The 20,571-nt window shown below is 44.7% G+C and overlaps 1 long non-coding RNA gene across 1 annotated transcript; it reads right to left on the bottom strand.

Moving 5' to 3' along the window:
• Positions 1-3,539: 3,539 nt before the first annotated feature.
• LOC123172989 (uncharacterized) lies at positions 3,540-5,185 on the bottom strand. Its single transcript, XR_006485798.1, has 4 exons — positions 5,066-5,185; positions 4,804-4,857; positions 4,262-4,317; positions 3,540-3,895 (listed from the first exon to the last, which is right to left on the bottom strand). It is a non-coding gene; the product is annotated as an uncharacterized lncRNA (long non-coding RNA).
• Between the last annotated feature and the right edge of the window lie 15,386 nt (positions 5,186-20,571).

A 20,571-nucleotide genomic window follows, 5' to 3' on the forward strand; every position in this document is an offset into this window, starting at 1 on the left:
TCCAAGCTAGGCCCGTTGGCACATTCATTCTGGCGGTTCAGGTAAAATAACTCCCTAAAGAGCAGCAGGCTGGGTTCTTCTCCGAGGTATACCTCACAGAACACTTGGAAGTTGCAGATGTTTGACACGGAATTGGGTCCGATGTCTTGAGGTCGCAGATCAAAGAAGTGCAGAACATCTCTGAAGAATTTTGAGCCGGGAGGAGCAAAGCCCCGGTTCATGTGATCAGTAAATATGACAACTTCCCCATCCTTGGGTTGAGGCCTCTCTTCTGACGGGTCAGGAGCACGATAGGACATGACCTCTTTCTTTGGCAGGTAACCCGTTTTCACGAAATCAGCTTAGATGCTGTCGGTGACGTTGGATCTAACCCAGTTGCATGTGATGGGTGCTTTGGGAGCCTTAGGCGGCATTGTAAAAGATGGAAGCCTATGACAAAATAGAGTTTTCGGTTCAAATTTAAGCCAGAGGAAAATTTCAGTTCAGTATTCAAGATGGCGGCTTATGAAAGGGCCTAATGATATATGGCTAATTGTGTCAGGTTATTTAAGCCGCCGTGGATATCATGAGCAATTAAGTTATTTAGCTCTATTATGAATGATCCGGAAATTTCACAAAGCATGGCCTCTTTTAAGCCGGCGATATGACCCGCCATGGCTAACAGATGCAGTTTTTGCCTAAGTGTTGCACAAACAAGTTTCACAGATTACAGGGATTATTTTGGATCAAACGATCGTCCAGAAAAGGAAAAATTCCTAGACCTAAAAACTGATACGGAGAAGTTCATAAGCTCTAAATGAGGTCTTTTGCAAGCAAAAGGGGTCTGCTAGTATTGAAAATGGGCGTGAAACGGCTACCGCCGAAGTTATGCACTATTCTTGGATCAAAAGGGGTCGTTGTGGAAGAACTGCGAAGGAATCGCGAGGAAGCACGAAGAACACAGAAGAACTCGCGAACCCTAATGCGGATCTAGTATATGGGACGACGAGGACTTACTGGTGCTGATGAGCAGCGGAGGTGCGCCGCGGTTTTCTGGTCAAGACAGGTCGATGCAGCGGCCTTGGTCGGTGCAGACGGGATGCGCGGCGGCGGCGGCGGAGCTCGGGTTCTGAGGTGTCGAGAGGAGGAAGATGATGGAAAGGGAAGAGTGACGAAGACCTGAGGATCGGGCCTACTTATAAGGGACGGCTGATGAATGGCCGCGAGAAACGAGGAGGCTGAAGACGTGGTTATCCAGCTGCGGAGACGCCTCGATTTTCGAGACAATTATTAAGATAAGGATCCGTTGAGATACGTTGGGCAGAACGTGCATTAATGGCGGATGACGTCACGGCGGGTTACAAGAATCCAGAAGATGACATCACGACGGGTTACAAAGAATCCAGAAGATGACGTCATGGCGGGTTATACCCTTTGTGCAGACAGAAGCCAGAAGATTTTTTATTAAGGTATTGAAGATTGATTTGAACCGGTTCATGTCAATCTGGGGCCTAATGTTGGGGATATAACTACTGGAGTCACCCGCCCGGAAAGGGCCGGGTTATGTCATGACGATCATCACGTGAAGCCCAATATCAAGCTTGAGGATGGCGGTTCAATAATGGGCCTAAGGCCTAGAGGCGGCTTAAGGCCCGTAGTGATAACCCGCCGTTAAGGCATGACTTATAGTGTAAGGCAAGAATAGTTAAGAGTCCAAGCCGGACACTGTTTATAAACCGGCCGGGTCTCTGAGAGCCGCTGGGCGTTAACCTCTCTATATAAAGGGATGACCCAGCGGCGGTTCAGGACAAGTAAGATTAGATCGATAACTAGGCGCAGCGGTTTAGCTCCCTGGTCATCGAAACCCTAAATAATCCAACCTCAACTGGAGTAGGCTTTTACCTTCACCGTAAGGGGCCGAACCAGTATAATCCTCGTGTCCTTTGTCTCGTTTAACCCCTTTAAGCTTCGTAGTTGCCATGGCTCCATGACTAAGTCATTGCACGAGGACATCTGCCGTGACAATTCCACGACAAATCTTACGGTGGTTCGTTGAGAGATTCCTTTTCCATTCTTATCATATCTATTAATTCGTTATTCCCAATCATACTGGTGGATCATGAAGATTTTCCCAAATTTCGCGCTATATTCCCCCCTTAATCTTTTCCGACGCGAATAATTTGCATGCAAAATCGCTTGTCATCAATTAATTGGTGAAGGATAAGCATAACATAATTCTTATTCTTCTTTCATCAAGTGGATCAATTCCTTCCTTCGGAGATTTTTCATGATGATTCACTACAAGAAATATGTCAACTTGTGACCATCACTATTGGCCGCTGAAAGGTCATAGTTTTTCATTTGCGACCTTTTTGTGACCAAAAACAGAAGGTCAAAAGCTGGCAGTCGTAAACTAAAATTAATGACCTTCTCTGTGATATGTAAAAGGTCGTTGGTTTTTCGACCAAATTTTTGGTCACTAGCAACCTCCTCAGGCCATGTAGGCATCCAGCGTGGCAAGCTGATGTGGCACAAGAATCAACCGGTCCGATTCGGCGTTTTACATGGTCCGAGCCAAACAATTCGGCCTTTTTAATGTATTTTTGCCTGTTGTTTTTACTAGCTACATGGGCTTGGGCCATTGGTTCAGCCTTTTTTGCTTTCTGAGGTGCAGCCTTTTCACATTCTATATATTTTTTATTTTCAGGTTTTCTTTTTTTTGTTACATTCAATTTTCAAATTATTGTAGTCAACTGGATGCACATTGTCAGATTCTTCTAGGCACTAGGTCCCAAACATCAGGTTTTAATTTTTCACAACTTGTAACTCAATGATATACCAATCAGAGAACACATTTTAAATATATTCAAATAACAGCCAAATCACCGATGTACCAATCAAGTTTATTACATTCCACCAATCACAATATAACCATATAATATTACACCAATCACAGTATAACACTCTACAGATAAAACGCTCAACAAGTACACGCGCGTCTCCAACACCTTAGCGCCTTCAACCTACAAAACATCACATCCAACCACATATTAACGATCAAATCAATTCACCCCTTGACGGCAATAAAAAACTGTGCTCATGTACGAACGAAAATAAAATAAACAATCTTTGAGGCCATAGCATGTGCTACAAAAATCTTAACAAATGCATAAATATCCACACGGAGCACATCCTACATGCACCAAGCATCAGGCATATGTTCAAGAAGATAAGTAATTTGTGATGGAAACAAGTACAGCTAACAATCTAACATGTGTAGTAGCACCATCAAAAAGAGAAAGACATGGAAGAATTTACAAGAACTGCACCCTGGGAGTCCAATTACATGTACATGAACTACTGCTGCTAGTGTATATAGAACCAAAAAAGCTGCTGGTGTAGGAGCAGAGCATGAGTCCAACAGAGCCACATAGGAGCAAACAACAGAGCCACATAGGAGCAAACAACAGATTAAGCACTGCTCCTAACCAACTTAGCAAATCCAGAGCAACCCCATACCACCAGAGCATCACAGGAGCACATATATAAAGCAAGTGCACATGGGCAGCTACTGACAGACCCTAGAACCGCATGAATTTATCACCAGAGAGCTCCAGTAGGAGTTGATGCTTGGTTACATCATCTAGCAGCAACTAGCAGAGCCCCACATCCAACCCAAATCATGGCCAAGGCCATGCAGGAGCTACATCAGTGAAGAAGGAACGGGGAGGAGCTCACCAGAGGAAGGTTGTAACCGTAGCAGAGGCTCAGCCACACGACGGCTGTGGTGTGACCATCACCACATCGAGGAGAGGGTCGGGAAGCCGCCGAAGCACCACCGCGGCGACCAGGGCAAGCGCCGGGCACAGTGGCGCCACCCTAGGGACATCACCGCACGGACATCACCGGCCTCGCCCTGTTTCAAGAAATGTTCAGAACAACTTTGTCAGACTCGATCAATTATGAAGAAACCACTTTGTCGTCAGACACATACATACATACAGGATGCAAAAGAAGAAGAAACAGAGCAGGGACCTGGTCGATCATGAGATAGTGTTCATATCATTAGGAAGAAATAGGCCATTGTATAGCTCACATAAACAGATCTGCTACTATGCACAACACGAGCACCCACTTGCAATTGGTATATTTCTGTATCTAGGACACCCAACACTTACAACACTTGGGCTAGTCTAATGTATAGACTTGTTTGCAATAGGAGCCAATGGAACTGAAACACAAGTAGCACATGAACAAACAGCGAAAGAAATAGAAGGATGACCTTGTGTGGTGGCCGGGGTGGACGAGGGTGTCCTGCTGGTCAGCTCAGGCATCCTCCTTCACCAAATCAAACAGAAAAATGTTGAAGCATGCCGAATAACTAAACATACATGTATATATATAATATAGAAGCAACAGAAGCACATATATATCCTATTTCTTCCACAAAGTGTGTATATAGATAGGTCAGATTTTTGAATGCATTGTTGTTGTAAAAAACAAATATGTTGTTGAGGAATTTGACTAGATTTTAGATATGTTAAGCAGAGGCAAGAGTTTTCCCTCAATCAATCAACCTGCTGCAATAGTACTAACTATACTAGTCAGGGACGAATTTGACAAGAGAAAGCATAGTGGTATCAAACTGAAACACGATTCAGTCACAAAACAACCACCAACCTTACTTAGTACGTGAGCATCAAGCACACACACATCATACAGGTGCAAATATGATATGAGCTTGGTTTAAGGGCCACACCAGAAACTAGGCTACAACATAGCAGTGATAGAAAAAACATCACAGTAAAGTCGAGAGGGATGAACCTTGTGTGGGGAGACAATTTCCTCCTCCTCATGCATGTCGACCAAAGAGGGCTCCTGCTCCATCCAAACAGAACAAAGAAATAAAGATGGGTCACAGAAAGAGCTAGCAACTATTTTTACAGAACAAACTGCAGCTGTAATGCAGCTGTAACATTCAGATATAAGCAGCTTCACATGTAAACCTATATTTCAGTTCATAGCCTTTTGGGATAATTGTTGGTGGGTTTTGGTCAAGGAAACTTTGGACTTGGAGATGAAGTACCTGAACATAGTTTTTCTTCTCAACCGTCAAGCTGCGAAGCAGTCTAATTTTACGAGCGCTGAAGGAGAGAGCATCCAAAAGAGTCGCATCGTCGTTGGCTCGTATGAGCCTGAACTTTTCCTGGAAGCATGACACAGGACAAAATCATCTTCTGTGAATGACAAATGTGCTGGCGTCAGCTGATATCACAGGAGACCTACACTTTATGATGTTCTAGATGGACAATTGCATAAAAAATGCCTATACCACTATACCAGACTCGGAGACTGACCCTCACTCCAAGCCTTAAGTAGTCAACCATTGATTATATATCTGAAGAAATGAAATGAGGCTCGTGCTTCAGACAAAGACCTGAATATTGCACCGAAATTCAGCTGCCACTAGTGCGACACCACAACAGTACTGGTTTTGCTCCTCTGTTTTATACTAAATTTTCAGTTAGCAGACGCATCTGAATTCGTGGATACCTGCCTAACGGGCTGGGCTAGCATGGACACCAGTATGCAGTTATGGCTTTGCTAGTCACCTCGAGCAGACAGAGCATGCTCGCCAGCGCAGCGTGTACCGAGCTAGGACATTGCAAGGTGGCAAGGAAACAGGAGCAGGGAGCTCGGCAAGGCGAGCAAAGGGAAGTAGTAGGACATGAACCAACCTGCGAGGGGTGGGGCGTGAGGGCGGTGCGGAGGCGGGTCTGCTCCAGCGCGGTGCAGACGAAGCTCCACCAGCCGCTCCTTGAGGACGTCCCAGTCCATGGCCCGGCCCCGGCGCGAGGCGGCGACCCCGAGCACGATGTAGCACCAGCGGCCGTCGGTGCTCATGTCGCCCTTGTGGACGTTGAGGCCGAAGAGGATGACGAGGCGGCAGAGGTCGCAGCCCAGGCCGGTCTTGTCCGGGCAGCTGACAGTGACCACCGTCGGGTCCCCCGCTGCATCCCCGTGCACGAGCTGGGCCACCTCATCGCTCGGGCTCGGGCGCGTGCCGGATCTCGCCGGATCTCGCCGGACAGGGGTCTTCGATTCCCGCCTGAGGTCGCCAGGATCGGGCACCGGAGGTGGCGGCGGCAAGGAAGGAGTGGAGCGCTAGGGGATTGGGGATCGGGGAGAGAAACCCTAGAGGCGGCGGAGGAGGAAGAAAAGCTGGGAGCGGGAGGGAGGTTTGGGTGCAGCGTGAGGGAAGGAGGGCGCCGCCGCCGGCGACGGGAAGAGAGATAGGGAAGCGGCAGAAGGAAGGGAGGAGAGGCGGCCGATCTGGATCGGGGAGAGAGAGAGGGGGAGGCGTCGGCGATCTTGATCGGGGAGGGAGAGAGGGAGGGTTGGTGGAAGAGGGACGAGAGGTGGGAGGTGAGCGAGAGACACTGGATCGAGGGACTGAGGGTGAGTGTGGACGGCTGAGATCGACTACAGGGGGTGATCCGTGGGCTGCTTCCTGATTGGTTCAAAACATGAGGTATTTATTTAAATTATCTCTTAGTGCTAAAAACAGGGGGTTTTGTGAAGCAACTAGCAAAATTATTTTGCAAATGGCATCACTAAAATTTTCACTTAGTTTAGACCACATTTTATGGATGATCACCAATTTGTATGCATCTCCGATCCTTCTAGCTATTTTTGTTCATTTAAACAAATATCCGCCGATTCAATAGGAAGCGGGTCAAATTTAATCTGCAGTTGCCTCATAGTTTGCTATTTATTTTTCCCAAAAATCATTTTTAGGTACAAAATTATTTATTTAATCAGAGAAACATGAAAAGGTTTCCAAGATTCAACAACTAGCTATGAATGGTCAAGCCCGCCGTTTCGACCGCTTTTTAAAACGGGCATAAAAATGAAAAAAAATGGAAAACCTTCGCATTGTGTCATCATATGTGACCAAGTTTTCAGGAAAAAGAATAAACTGGTAATACGACAATTATTTTAAAAAAGTGTTCTCAGAAATGAGCTATCATGCGTGAAGATTTATGGCTTTCAAGCCAAATGATCAATCTTATGGCCACATTCATGGCATAGTTTGTTCAAATGATCTCATATTGTGCATAAGGGTGGATCTTGGAATTCCAAACAATGTTGCCTAAGGGAGTTTTCATTTTCTTTGCACGGAAAATTCATTTTCCATTTTTCGAGTGCCCGAAAAGAGGTTTTTTTGTGAAGGACCTACCAAATAGTTGTTGTAAAATTGTACCAAATCAATTTTCTAAAATACTAGGCCATGTTTAATGCACAATTGACCAAATGGTTGGGTGTCAAAAATTTTGATCAATCTCTCGTGAAAAAGACAAATTTCTGTCGTTTCAGTATGAAGCGGGTCAAATTTGAACTATGGCTGCCTCATAATTTTCTATTTATTTTTTCAAAAAATCATTTCTAGCTACAAAAGTATCTATTTAATCAGAGAAACACCAAAAAAATTCAAGATTCAACCATATTGTGCAAAAAATTCAAAAAATTGGGAAACCTCCGCATTGTGTCATTATATGTGACCAAGTTACCATAAAAATAATAAACTTGTAATACGGCAAACCTTTTAAAAAAATGTTCTCAGAAATGAGCTATCATGTGTGAAGATTCATGGCTTTCAAGCCAAATGATCAATCTTATGGCCACATTCATTGCATAGTTTTTTCAAATGATCTCATATTGTGCACAACGGTACATCTTGGAATGGCAAACAATGTTGCCTAAGCGGGTTTCATTTTCTTTGGACGAAAAATTCATTTTCCATTTTTTGAATGCCCAAAATGAGTTTTTTTGTGAAGGATCTACCATATATTTGTTGCAAAATTGGACCAAATCAATTTTCTAAAATATTAGTCCATATTTAATGCACAATTGACAAAATGGTTATGTGTCAAAAGTTTTATCTACCTCTCGTGAGAAAGACAAATTTCCGCCGATTTAGTAGAAAATGGGTCAAATTTGAACTGTAGCTGCCTTATAGTTTGCTATTTATTTTTACCAAAAATCATTTTTAGGTACAAAAGTATCTATTTAATCAGAGAAACACCAAAATCTTTCCAAGATTCACCCACTAGCTAGCAACGGTCATGCCCGCTGTTTTGACCGCATTTTGAAACAGGCATGAAAAATTCAAAAAAATTCAAAAAATTGGAAAACCTTCGCATTGTGTCATTATATGTGGCCAAGTTACTAGGAAAAATAATAAACTTGTAATACGGCCAATATTAAAAAAATGTTCTCAGAAACTAGCTAGCATGTGTGGAGATCAACGGCTTTCAATGCAAATGATCAATCTTATGGCCAAATTCATGGAATAGTTTGTTCATATGATCTCATATTGTGCACAAAGGTGCATATTGGAATGGCAAATAATGTTGCCTAAGAAAGTTTTCATTTTCTTTGGACGAAAAAATCATTTTTCATTTTTCGAGCGTCCAAAATGAGTTTTTTCGTGAGAACCTATCAAATAATTGTTACAAAACTGGACCAAATCAAATTTCTAAAATACTAAGCCACATTTAATGCACAATTGACCAAATGGTTGCGTGTAAAAAGTTTTTGATCCACCTCTCGTGAAAAAGACAAATTTCCGCATATTCATTTTCCATTTTTTGAGTTCCCAAAATGAGTTTTTTTGTGAAGAACCTAACAAATATTTGTTGTAAAAAAAATTCTCCATTTTTCAAGAATATTAGACCACATTTTATGAACAAATTTGTGTACACTAGAAACATTTTTTATAGATATTAAACGGTTTTTAGTTACATCATTAACATTTTTAATAAATATTTTGATGTCTAATATTTTGAACACATGTCTACATTTTTAAGACACATTGTACATGTTGTTTATATATGTTTAACTTTTATCAAATACATGATTAACATATTTTCATGTATTCCCAATAAAAAATATCTTTTTATACATAGGTTTTGATGTCTATATTTGTTTTTACACATTGTACATTTTGTATACATATAAAACATTGTTGATATTGGTTAGAAAAATTTAAATACATGATTAACATTTTTAGAAAATCTTGTTTTGTTATCTACTTTTCCATATATATATTGTAAAATTTTCATATATACGTACTGATGATTATTTTTGCATACACATGAAACTTTTTTATACATATCTAATATTATTTATGATTACCATTTTTTATATGCATGAAAATTTTCAAATGCACACATATAGTTTTTTAAACACGTGATTAAATTTTTTGAAATACGTATTAACATTAACATTTTTTTGAATTACATGTTTAGTTTTGTAATTGCTAAACCATATAGCAAGATTCACGAAGGAGTTCATTATTTTCCCATTCTAATGAAAAACTTGTTATTTTCCCATTTTCGTTGGGCCGAATATATGTTCTTTTGAGTAATATGAGGGCATCCCACATTTCTTCCTGGATGGGCCGAGGCCTACATGGCACACAGGTTTTTTTTTTTAAAGAAGGTGGCCTCGTTCCACCGAGGCCCAAGCCCACCTTGAGCGACACCTTAAGTACCAATGCATCCACGTTCACAACCTCATGACCATTTATATTGGTCGTAATCAGGTAGAAAGAAGGTCGTTGACCACTCTTGTCTGCTTTATGACCATTTGGTGTAAGGCAATTTCAGGGTTTGAGCCCTTCCAAGCGAAATGGCCGTGGATTTACGACCAATTCAGCCGGGGTCACTGAGAGAAGGTCACTAGTTGACATATTTCTTGTAGTGATTAGTCTCTCGGTTCTGAGTTATTCTTGTCGGAATCTCCATCGGAATCATCGCAAGGCTTTAATCTTATCCCTTTCATCCTTCAATTTTGTCTCGTCATTCTTTTGTTACCGGAGTTCATCACGGTGGCTCGTCATGATTTAATTCATTCTTCAAGTGTTCATCAAGATTCTTGTTCAAGGAGTTCTAGTATCTTTTCTTCTTGCATCTCGATGTGCAATTAATTCTGCGTATTCTTTTGAAGTGGAGTTTTGCGTTTCTTCGTCCTTCTCAGCTACTTCAATCATTTTAGTTTGTGGCGTAATTTCACCTCAAGTTTTGGTGATGTTTTCAATAAGCCACAACAAGCTTATTCTTTTGTTGTTGATTTTCTCAACAACTCCGTTCAATGCTTCCTTCTAAGGATGCTTTCAGACTCAATTGTGGTAGATGATATCTTTTTCTTCGTCGTTCCTTTCATTCAACTCTTTCAAGTTTTCCGGAGGCATTGTGTTGTTCCTCTCGCCAAGTATCATTCCATCTTCTCTAGTTCATGTTCTATTCCATTTCATGTTCAACCGGAGTGCTGCCTAAATTCTTTCAGCCTTATTCCATTCTTATCTTGTTCCTTGAGTTTTTGATTCTCGTCTTAGTCATCGTTCCGCTCTTCTTCCTGAGTGCTCTCGACTCTTTTCTTCTTCTCTTGCGTTCTTGTTTCGCCTCATTCACTTTCTCTCCCGTCTCGGTCCTAAGATCTCGGGACAAGATCTCTTGTTAGTGGAGGAGAGATGTAACGCCCCGGATCCGATGCGCCAGGTGTCCGCCAGTTATTCGTCGTCCTTGCCATGTCATTTGCTTGCGTGTTGCATTTTTCCATGTCATCATATGCTTTGCATCCTCATATTTGCAAAACTTGCATCCGTCTCGGTCTTCCCGCTCCTTCCGTTGTCCGTTCCGAGCCCAGAAACACTCGCACGCGCCCGCGGTACCTCCGAAATATTATTTTATAAGTGGCCAAAAAATGTTCTCGGAATGGGTCGAAACTTGGCGTGCGATCTTATTATAGTGTAGACAGAGCGCCTGTCAAGTTTCGTCGCATTCGGAGCCCGTTTGATAGCCCAATCGTTAAAGTTATAGCGGTGTCGTTGCCGGTCAAACGTCGGACGTTTTCGGTCTCCGAAAACCGTTGTCGGGCTGCACTTCTCTTCTCTCTTCTCAGCCCACACCCCCTCTACACAGCCCACTAACACCCCCTAGGCCCAGCCTACCCCCCTCTCGACTAGAGCCGTCCGATGACGATCGGAGGGCCCGAAAACCCCCCAAAACCCCTAACCCTAGACCCCTGCCTATTTAAGAAGCCCCCTTGCCATTTTTGGGCACCCCTAGCCCTCCACCTACCTCTAGCCGCCACCCCTCATCGTTTTCCGCGCCGGCCCGCTCCTCCGTCGCCACTTGGCGTGTCCCTGACCAACCGCGCTACCGCCAGCCATCTCCCCCTCCACTCGCGGCCTGCCACGTCGCGCCCTGTATCCTCCCACCATCGCGGCCCGCGAAGCCCACGGGAGGCCCGCCCGAGCCCATCTGCAGACCGTACGCCGCCGCTCCCGCAGGAGCTTCCCCGACCTCCCGCGGCGCTCGATCCCCCTGGATCGAGGCAACTGCCTCCACCCGAGGGCCTTGCCCGACCTGCCTCGCAACCTCGCCGGCTCAGCCCCGCCACCGGTGACCGGACCTCGCCGGACATGAGTGCCCCGCCGCCTCATGCCTCTCCTCCTCCCGTCTATTCTCGCTCTCCCTCACGCATCTCTTTCTCTCTTGTCTCCCTCACAGGAGCACCATGGCTGCCTCAATCTCCGCGTCCGCGCCTCCCCAGGCCACCTCGTCGCCGGGAATGGACTTCCCACGTCCGGATCCGCGCCTCCCCGCCATCTCCCCGCATCGCCGGAGCCCAAGCATCGCTTTATGCCATGGTCTTCTTCAACCTTCGACCTGGATCCCTCCATCCACTCCCGTCCCAGATCCCGCAAGTCAAACAAGATCCGGAACAGTGCTGTCCCGTTTTCGCGTGGGGTAATTTTGACTAAGTCCCTGAGATTTCACATCATTCATGCATCTTGTAGAGTGTGTAACTTTGTGCATATTTGTCCTATGATGTTGTATGATATATCAGAATGTTCATCATGAGATGCTCTTCATTATGTTACATTACGCCATTCTTGTTTGTGTCCATCTTGATGCCCTTATAATCGTTGCAAAAGTGCTATATGATGTTGCCTGCTGTAGTTTAACAGAAATTGCTCATTTGTCATTTTTATATATTTTTGTGTGATTTTCTTTTGAGCATGATGTCTACATTATTTATGAGCTAAAATGTGCCCTCTTTGCTGTGGTGCAATCCACTCTTCATGATATGCCTTGTGTGGATTGTCACAAGCTTGCAAAGTAGCCTCCGTGATGTTGCTGTTTTCTGGAGATGTTCACTAAGGATGTTTTGTTGTACATGTTATGCCCTATCCATCCATGCCTTGTTTTGCATTTATATCCTGTTGTAGCTTGTTGTTATCATGCTCCAAACTTGCTAAATAATGTTGCTGTCAGCCTGTTACCATTAAGTTCAGTTTTGCCATGTGAGCAACTAGTGATCTATGTACCCTATGGACTTTCTCTTGCCATTCTTAGCTTCATATTTATGTCATCTTACTGTTGGTTGACTTCACATGCCATGAAATGCTCTGTGGTGAGTGGTACAAGCTGACCAACATGCCTACTTGTTGTTGTTCCTGCCATGTACTGTTATTTCACCAAGTCTGAATCTGTCATATCATTTGCCATGTTTGCATGGGTGCCACCATATTTTCTGTTGATCTTTGGATTTAGCTCAGTAAGGGAGTTTTGTTAACTGCTTTTATTATTAGCATGCCATGCCTTCTTTTGCCATGATATCTTGCTGTAACTTATTGTTTGACAGCTCTAAACATTGCAACCAGATGTTATTTCTGCCATGTCCAGTGAAATTCTGCCAAGTCTGTGTTATTATTTGCAATCTTGCCATGTCCTTTTGAGCATGTTCTACTGATTTCTGGAGATAGCTCAGTGTTCATGTTTTGTTATGCTTTACCTGTACATCGTGCGCATGCCTTTTGTTTTCATGTTGAGTGTCTGTAGCATATTGTTTTGATGCTTGCAAGATGCCTAGTTGTTGTTTTGGACAGCTTGTTCTTTAAACTTGTATTGTGTGTGTGTTGAACCGTTGCTCCGTTTTGAGTGTGCTCTATATGAAAACTTGCTTAGTTTTCATGTTTACCATGTTGCATCCATGTTTTGAGGTGTTTGCTTGATGTTTGAATGCATTTTGCATCGATGCCATGTTAATCTTGTGTTGCTCTTATCTTCTAGGCCGTAGCTCCGAATCTAATGAACTTTATATGTAACTTGACTAGAATTTCGTGTAGATTGCTTTGGTGATCTTTAACTTGATGTTTAACCACTTTAACTTAATGTTTTGTTCAGAACAGTACCAAATTCTTAATTTTCATATGGGGTCTTTCCGGAATTGTTATATGTTGTATCCGGCCTCATTTAAACTTGCTTGTTTGTTTTGTTCTTGTATGCATCATCTCTTGCCGGAGTAGCTTCATGTAGCCTTGTCATACATAATACCTGGTTGAGCATCATGTCATGTTTATGTGTTGTGTGTTTACCATGTTGTTTGCTTCTTTCCGGATGTGCTTCTCCTCGATAGTTCCCGTTTCGTTGCAATCGTGCGGATTCGTTCGACTACGCTTGGTTCGTCTTCGTGGCTTCATCTTGTTCATGGACTCGTTCTTCTTCCTAGCGGGATTTCAGGCAAGATGACCGTCACCTTGGATCTCATTACTATCATTGCTATGCTAGTTGCCTCGATGCTATCGCTATGCAGCGTTACCTACCACTTGCTTATAAAGCCTCCCAAATTGCCATGAACCTCTAACCTTTGTCACCCTTCCTAGCAAACCGTTGTTTGGCTATGTTACCACTTTTGCTCAAGCCCTCTTATAGCGTTGCTAGTTGCAGGTGAAGATGAAGATTACTCCATGTTGGATTATGTTTATGTTGGGATATCACAATATCTCTTATATTATTAATGCACCGATATACTTGGTAAAGGGTGGAAGGCTCGGCCTTATGCCTGGTGTTTTGTTCCACTTTTGCCGCCCTAGTTTCTGTCATATCGGTATTATGTTCCCGGATTTTGCGTCCCTAACGCGGTTCGGTGTTATGGGAACCCCTTGATAGTTCGCCTTGAATAAAACTCTTCCAGCAAGGCCCAACATTGGTTTTACCATTTGCCTACTGTCGTGGAATTGTCACGGCAGATGTCCTCGTGCAGGGACTTAGTCGTGGAGCGATCGCAACTAGGAAGCTTAAAGGGGTTAAACGGGACAAAAGACACGAGGATTATACTGGTTCGGCCCCTTACGGTGAAGGTAAAAGCCTACTCCAGTTGAGGTTGGATTACTTAGGGTTTCGATGACCAGGGAGCTAAACCGCTATGCCTGGCTATCGATCTGATCTTACTTGTCCTGAACCGTCGCTGGGTCGTCCCTTTATATAGAGAGGTTAATGCCCAGGGGCTCTCAGAGACCCGGCCGGCTTATAAACAGTGTCCGGCTCGGACTCTTAACTATTCTTGCCTTACACTATAAGTCATGCCTTAACAGCGGTTTATCACTACGGGCCTTAAGCCGCCTCTAGGCCTTAGGCCCATTATTGAACCGCCATCCTCAAGCTCGATATTGGGCTTCATGTGATGATCGTCATGACATAACCCGGCCCTTCCCGGGCGGGTGACTCCAGTAGTTATATCCCCAACATTAGGCCCCAGATTGATTTGAACCGGTTCACATCAATCTTCAATACCTTAATAAAAAATCTTCTGGCTTTTGTCTGCGCAAAGGCTATCACCCGCCATGACGTCATCTTCTGGATTCTTTGTAACCCGCCGTGATGTCATCTTCTGGATTCTTGTAACCCGCCGTGACGTCATCCGCCATTAATGCACGTTCTGCCCAACGTATCTCAACGGATCCTTATCTTAATAATTGTCCCGAAAATCGAGGCGTCTCCGCAGCTGGATAACCATGTCTTCAACCTCCTCGTTTCTCGCGCCCATTCATCAGCCGTCCCTTATAAGTAGGCCCGGCCCTCAGGTCTTCGTCATTCTTCCCTTTCCATCGTCTTCCTCCTCTCGACACCTCAGAGCCCGAGCTCCGCCGCCGCCGCCGCGCATCCCGTCTGCACCAACCAAGGCCGCTGCATCGATCTGTCTTGACCAGAGAACCGCGCCGCACCTCCGCTGCTCATCAGCACCAGTAAGTCCTCGCTGTCCCGTATACTAGATCCGCATTAGGGTTCGCAAGTTCTTCTGTGTTCTTCGTGGTTCCTCGCGATTCCTTCACAGTTCTTCCACAACGGCCTCCTTTGATCTAAGAGTGGTGCATAACTTCAGCGGTAGTCGTTTCACACCCATTTTCAATACTAGCAGATCCCTTTTGCTTGCAAAAAGACCTCATTTAGAGCTCTCGAACTTCTCTATACCAGTTTTTAGATCTAGAAATTTTTCTTTTCTGGACGATCGTTTGATCCAAAATAATCCCTGCCATCTGTGAAACTTGTTTGTGCAACACTTAGGCAAAAAAATTGCATCTGTTAGCCATGGAGGCTCATATCGCCGGCTTAAAAGAGGCCATGCTTTGTGAAATTTCCAGATCATTCATAATAGAGTTAAATAACTTAATTGCTCATGATATCCACGGCAGCTTAAATAACCTGACACAATTAGCCATATATCATTAGGCCCTTTCATAAGCCACCATCTTGAATACTGGACTGAAATTTTCCTCTGGCTTAAATTTGAACCGGAATTTTTATTTTGTCATAGGCTTCCATCTTTCACAATGCCGCCTAAGGCTCCCAAAGCACCCATCACATGCAAATGGGTTAGATCCAACGTCACCGATAGCATCTTAGCTGATTTCGTGAAAACGGGTTACCTGCCACAGAAAGAGGTCATGTCCTATCGCGCTCCTGACCCGTCAGAAGAGAGGCCTCAACCCAAGGATGGGGAAGTTGTCATATTTACTGATCACATGAACCGGGGCTTTGCTCCTCCCGGCTCAAAATTCTTCAGAGATGTCTTGCACTTTTTGATCTGCGACCTCAAGACATCGGACCCAATTCCGTGTCAAACATCTGCAACTTCCAAGTGTTCTGTGAGGTGTACCTCGGAGAAGAACCCAACTTGCTACTCTTTAGGGAGTTACTTTACCTGAACCGCCAGAATGAATGTGCCAACGGGCCTAGCTTGGAACTTGGTGGAATCTCAATCCAACGACGGAGAGATTGTCTCGTCCCTTATGCTGAGCCGCCAAGCCACCCAAAAGATTGGAACCAGACATGGTTCTACTGCCAAGACACTTCTCCGGCTGACGAGAACCCTCTGCCCGGCTTTCGCGCCTTGCGTCTGGAATCAAATCACCCCTTGCCAGACAAATTATCTCAAGCTGAACGTCAACCACTTACTCCCACCATCAACAAAATCAAAGCTCTTCTGGGGAACGGCTTAAATGGCATTGATCTGATACGGGTCTGGGTTGCCTGGCGGGTGATTCCTTTAAGCCGCCGCCCCGGCTTGATGTGTGATTACACGGGCCAAAAGGATGATCCTCTTCGACACAGTCCAGACGACTTACCTGAGGATGTCATTGATGATACAACCAAGTCGCTTCTGAACGAGAGCCTGGCAGATTGCGGGAGAGTGCGCTTAAGCCCTTTCTGCAAGACTAACCCGGCTCCAGCGGTAAACCATTGATCTGAATACTTCTCCTTCCATTTTAATGATTTTGTCTTAACTCACCAACCTTTGTTGTATTTTACAGGCTAATGATAAATTCTGGAAGGTCAAGTATGACCACGAAGCTGCCAAGAAGGCCAGAAAAGTTAAGAAAGCCGCCAGGAAAGCCGCTCCCCGTAAGAAGGGGAATAAACCTAGCGCCTCGGACCTGCTTCGTCTGGAAGACACCTTCGAGTCAGAGGTAGCTCTTGACTCTTTAGGCTCCTTTTTTAACCATCTTATTGACACGGATTATCAGCAGGAGGACACCGAAACGAGTCATGAAGTGAATGAAGAGGTAACTATAATTTCGTCCGACTCCGAGCCTTTGCCGAGACAGAAAGTCCGAAGAGTAACCCGGAAAGTAAGATTTTCACATCCTTTAGCTTATCAGGATCCTCAATTTCTTTTGAAGCGACAGATTTATGAGAGTCGGAGGCAGACCCGGACCAGCAAAGATGCAGAACTCTCCTCCGGCTTACCCGAAGCATCCAAGAAGCGCCGGACTGAGGTTATCTCCGACTTATATTCTTTGTATCCTTTGGCGGGCGCCAGTCGTCAACTACTCAATTCTTCTGACTCAAACTACCAGGGAACTTCGCCTTCCTCCGGCGAATCAATGCAGTCCAGCTTGCCGGCTTTCAAAACCGCTCCCGGGTAATGATGACCAGTTTATTTTGTGCTTATCTTACTCATGTTTTTGCACTAACCCTTTGACTTGCAGTGTACAAGTGAAACCCAGCAAAAGGGCGAAGAAAAATAAGCCAGCCGAAGAGCCGGTCCTGGCTGAGCCGGAACTCAGAACGGCTGCTCCTAATGCCTCTGCTGATGAACCACTGGCTGTACCATCTCCTGATGCCACCACTGTTCCATCTGCTGAACAAGCTATGGAGAACCCGGAGATTCCCAGCCCGGCTCATCCAGATGACCCGGATGTTGAGATCACCCGGACTGAGTTTGTCGAACCGGGACGACCTACCGTGCTGGCCAAGTGCTCTGCAAAGGAAGAACTTCTGGAGCGCCGCCGGGCCAAGCTGGCCATCACTGATTATGCTCATCTGAGCATTGAAGATATTGTCTCTGGCTATGTGAATCAAGTGCACAACAGCCGGGATCTGGAGATTGACATGGTGAAACAAATACAGCAAAAATCTGAGGTACAACTCTCTTTCTTACTCCATAGTTATACTTACCATGCCAGCCCCCAAGTCTATTACTTATGATAAAAATATGTTGTAGACTTAATACCGGCTTAGTAATCACTGCAAGAAAAACAGCTTACCTGATAGCACTCAAGGTCCAGTTTATTCAGCATATCTGAACCGGTCCTTACCTTGTTTTAATCAAGTAGTTGAACAGCAATATGCATTAGCCCCCAAGTGCCATGTACCTTTGCTTGCAAAGTGCTTGGGACTTATTTGCATGAACCGCCACTGTAAATAGAGCTCTTCAGCATACATTAGCCCCCAAGTGCCAAGTGTCTTTGCTAGCAAAGTGCTTGGGACTTAATGTTACATTATAATCACCTTAACTGTGACCCGGAATTTATACAGGCCGCCGTCAAGGAATTTGAATCGAAGATCTCTAATTTAAAGAACTGCCTGAAGACTCAAGAAAATGAAACCCAAAAGGCCAACTCCAAGTTTGAAATCAGTGTATCTGCTCAAGAGAAACTGAAGAAGAAATTTGAAGCAGAGAGAAAAGCCTGGGCGGATGAAAAGGCGGCTTTGCTCAGCCGGGCCGAACAAGCGGAGGCCACTCTTGCTGGAACAGCCGCCGAGCTATCCGGCTTAAAACACCATGTTTCTCAGATGGTCTCCGCAATCTTTGGTAAGCTACTCTATAAATGTTTAGCTAGTTTACATCTTTTCCAAAGAGCATCTCAATTGTCATCAGCATACCTGTCTTTGCAATGCAGGCCCCAGGAGCTCCAATCTTAATCAAAATGTGCTGACAAAATTGAAGGCGGTTTATACCTTGGTAGAGCAACTTTACACCGGGTCACAACGTGCCTTAGCCGTTGTGGCTCTGTCAAATGAAGTTCCCACTCACCTGGCGGATGTACTCAGGCGGCTTGCCGTACTTCCTCAACGCTTCCAAGAGTTGCCGGAGCTATAGCCGCTCTGAGCCGGGCCAAGGCATTTCTACCGGAGCTAGACCCGGCCGACATTGCCCTTGGGTATCCCAGCTTGAAGGAAGACGGCACCCCCTTTGACCAGAAAGACTTCGCCGCTTGTGTGAAGAGCGTACGCCCTGTGGCCACTTTGATTGGCAATGACACAGATCTTACCAAATATCAACCGGGCTATGACGCGGAGAATCAGAGAATCCCAACACCACGTTATGAAGCAGTCAGCCTGATTCCTCCAACTCGTAAGCATACCTTCGCCCCTGAAGTTGACCCGGCCGGGTTAATTGATGATGAGGCTCAATTTGAAGCCTTGAGTGGCATTGACTGGAAATCATCAACCTTCCAGGTCATGGAAACAGCCGGAGGAGCGGAGACGGATGACCCGGAAACCTCAGGCCAACAACGCCCTTGATCTCGCAAGCGGCTCATGGTTATGTCTTAAAAGACGATGCCTCACCTTTTGGACTCGGGGAGTCATGTAATAGAGTAGGACAAACACTTAATTTTGTCGTGCCATCGCGCACGTGTGTAGCGCTCAACATTGTTTAAGCTGCTCTTTTATATTCTTCCGGGTTATGCTTGATCCTCTGTTTTCCTCATGTTTAAAGAGCTGTCTTTAATTGTCCTGCATAGAAAAACAAATCACACGTCCCTTGGCGGCTTATCGCATGGAGAGTCATACACTTTACATATAACCCGGAATCATAACAAACCGGTCTTCCATTATATCCTTGAGACAACCATAACAGCATACCTGTGATCCTTCAAGTACACCTCTGGTTTATGTGATCCGAATAATGAGTAAAAAACCCCACTATGTAACATGATGCTTATCACGTGCGATCAACTTTATTGACCAAAGTTAAGCCGGTGGAGTAGAAACCACCCTTGAATACTTTAGATATAATCAAAAGAACTTGTTTGCAACAAAGAGACTTCAAAAAAATTTGAGGCTTCTGATACGAATACGACCAGAGAACCGTCCCAAAGGGGTTAAGCTAAGATTCGAATACGATCATATAGCCCCCACTGGCTTTGGCGTTGCCGATCAAGAGGGTATCGACAGCTATGTTCTCTTTGGTTCGAATATGACCTATGTTTGAACAGGAAGCCCCCAAATGATCTTGAGAGTTGTTTAACGACGCTGATTCGAATACGATCCACGTCGGTTCCCAAAGGGGGTTGAGCCATGATTCAAATATGATCAAGAAACTCCCTAGTGAGCTCGGCAATATGCCAATCAAGTGGGTATCGACAGCTATGTTCTCTTTGGTTCGGATACGACCTATGTTTGAACAGGAAGCCCCCAAGTGATCATATATTTAACGGCTAGATTCGAATACGATCATAAGCCGGATCAACCTCCAAGTGATCCTGCGATATCATAATGAAAATAACAATGACACATTTACCTTTGGAGGGGAAAAAAGGACAGAGGTCCTGCTTTATTATTCATCATAATATATACATGGCTATTGAAATATGTACATTATGAGAGCCGGTGGCTCAGGTGTAATAAGGCCGAAGCTGAGCTATATTCCACGGCCGGCGGGTCTCCTCCTCCGACTTACATGAATCTTTGTGCTCTCGAATATCGATGAGGTAGTATGACCCGTTGTGCAAGTTCTTGCTGACCACAAAGGGCCCTTCCCAAGGTGGGGATAGCTTGTGTGCATCTGTTTGATCCTGGATGAGCCGGAGCACCAAATCACCTTCCTGAAAGGTCCTGGACTTAACCCTGCGGTTGTGATAGCGGCGCAGGTCTTGTTGGTAAATCGCCGAGTGAGCTGCTGCAACGTCACGTTGTTCGTCCAACAAGTCAAGAGCATCTTGACGCGCTTGCT

This window comes from Triticum aestivum, chromosome 1D, assembly GCF_018294505.1.
Source record: "Triticum aestivum cultivar Chinese Spring chromosome 1D, IWGSC CS RefSeq v2.1, whole genome shotgun sequence".
NCBI lineage: Eukaryota > Viridiplantae > Streptophyta > Magnoliopsida > Poales > Poaceae > Triticum > Triticum aestivum.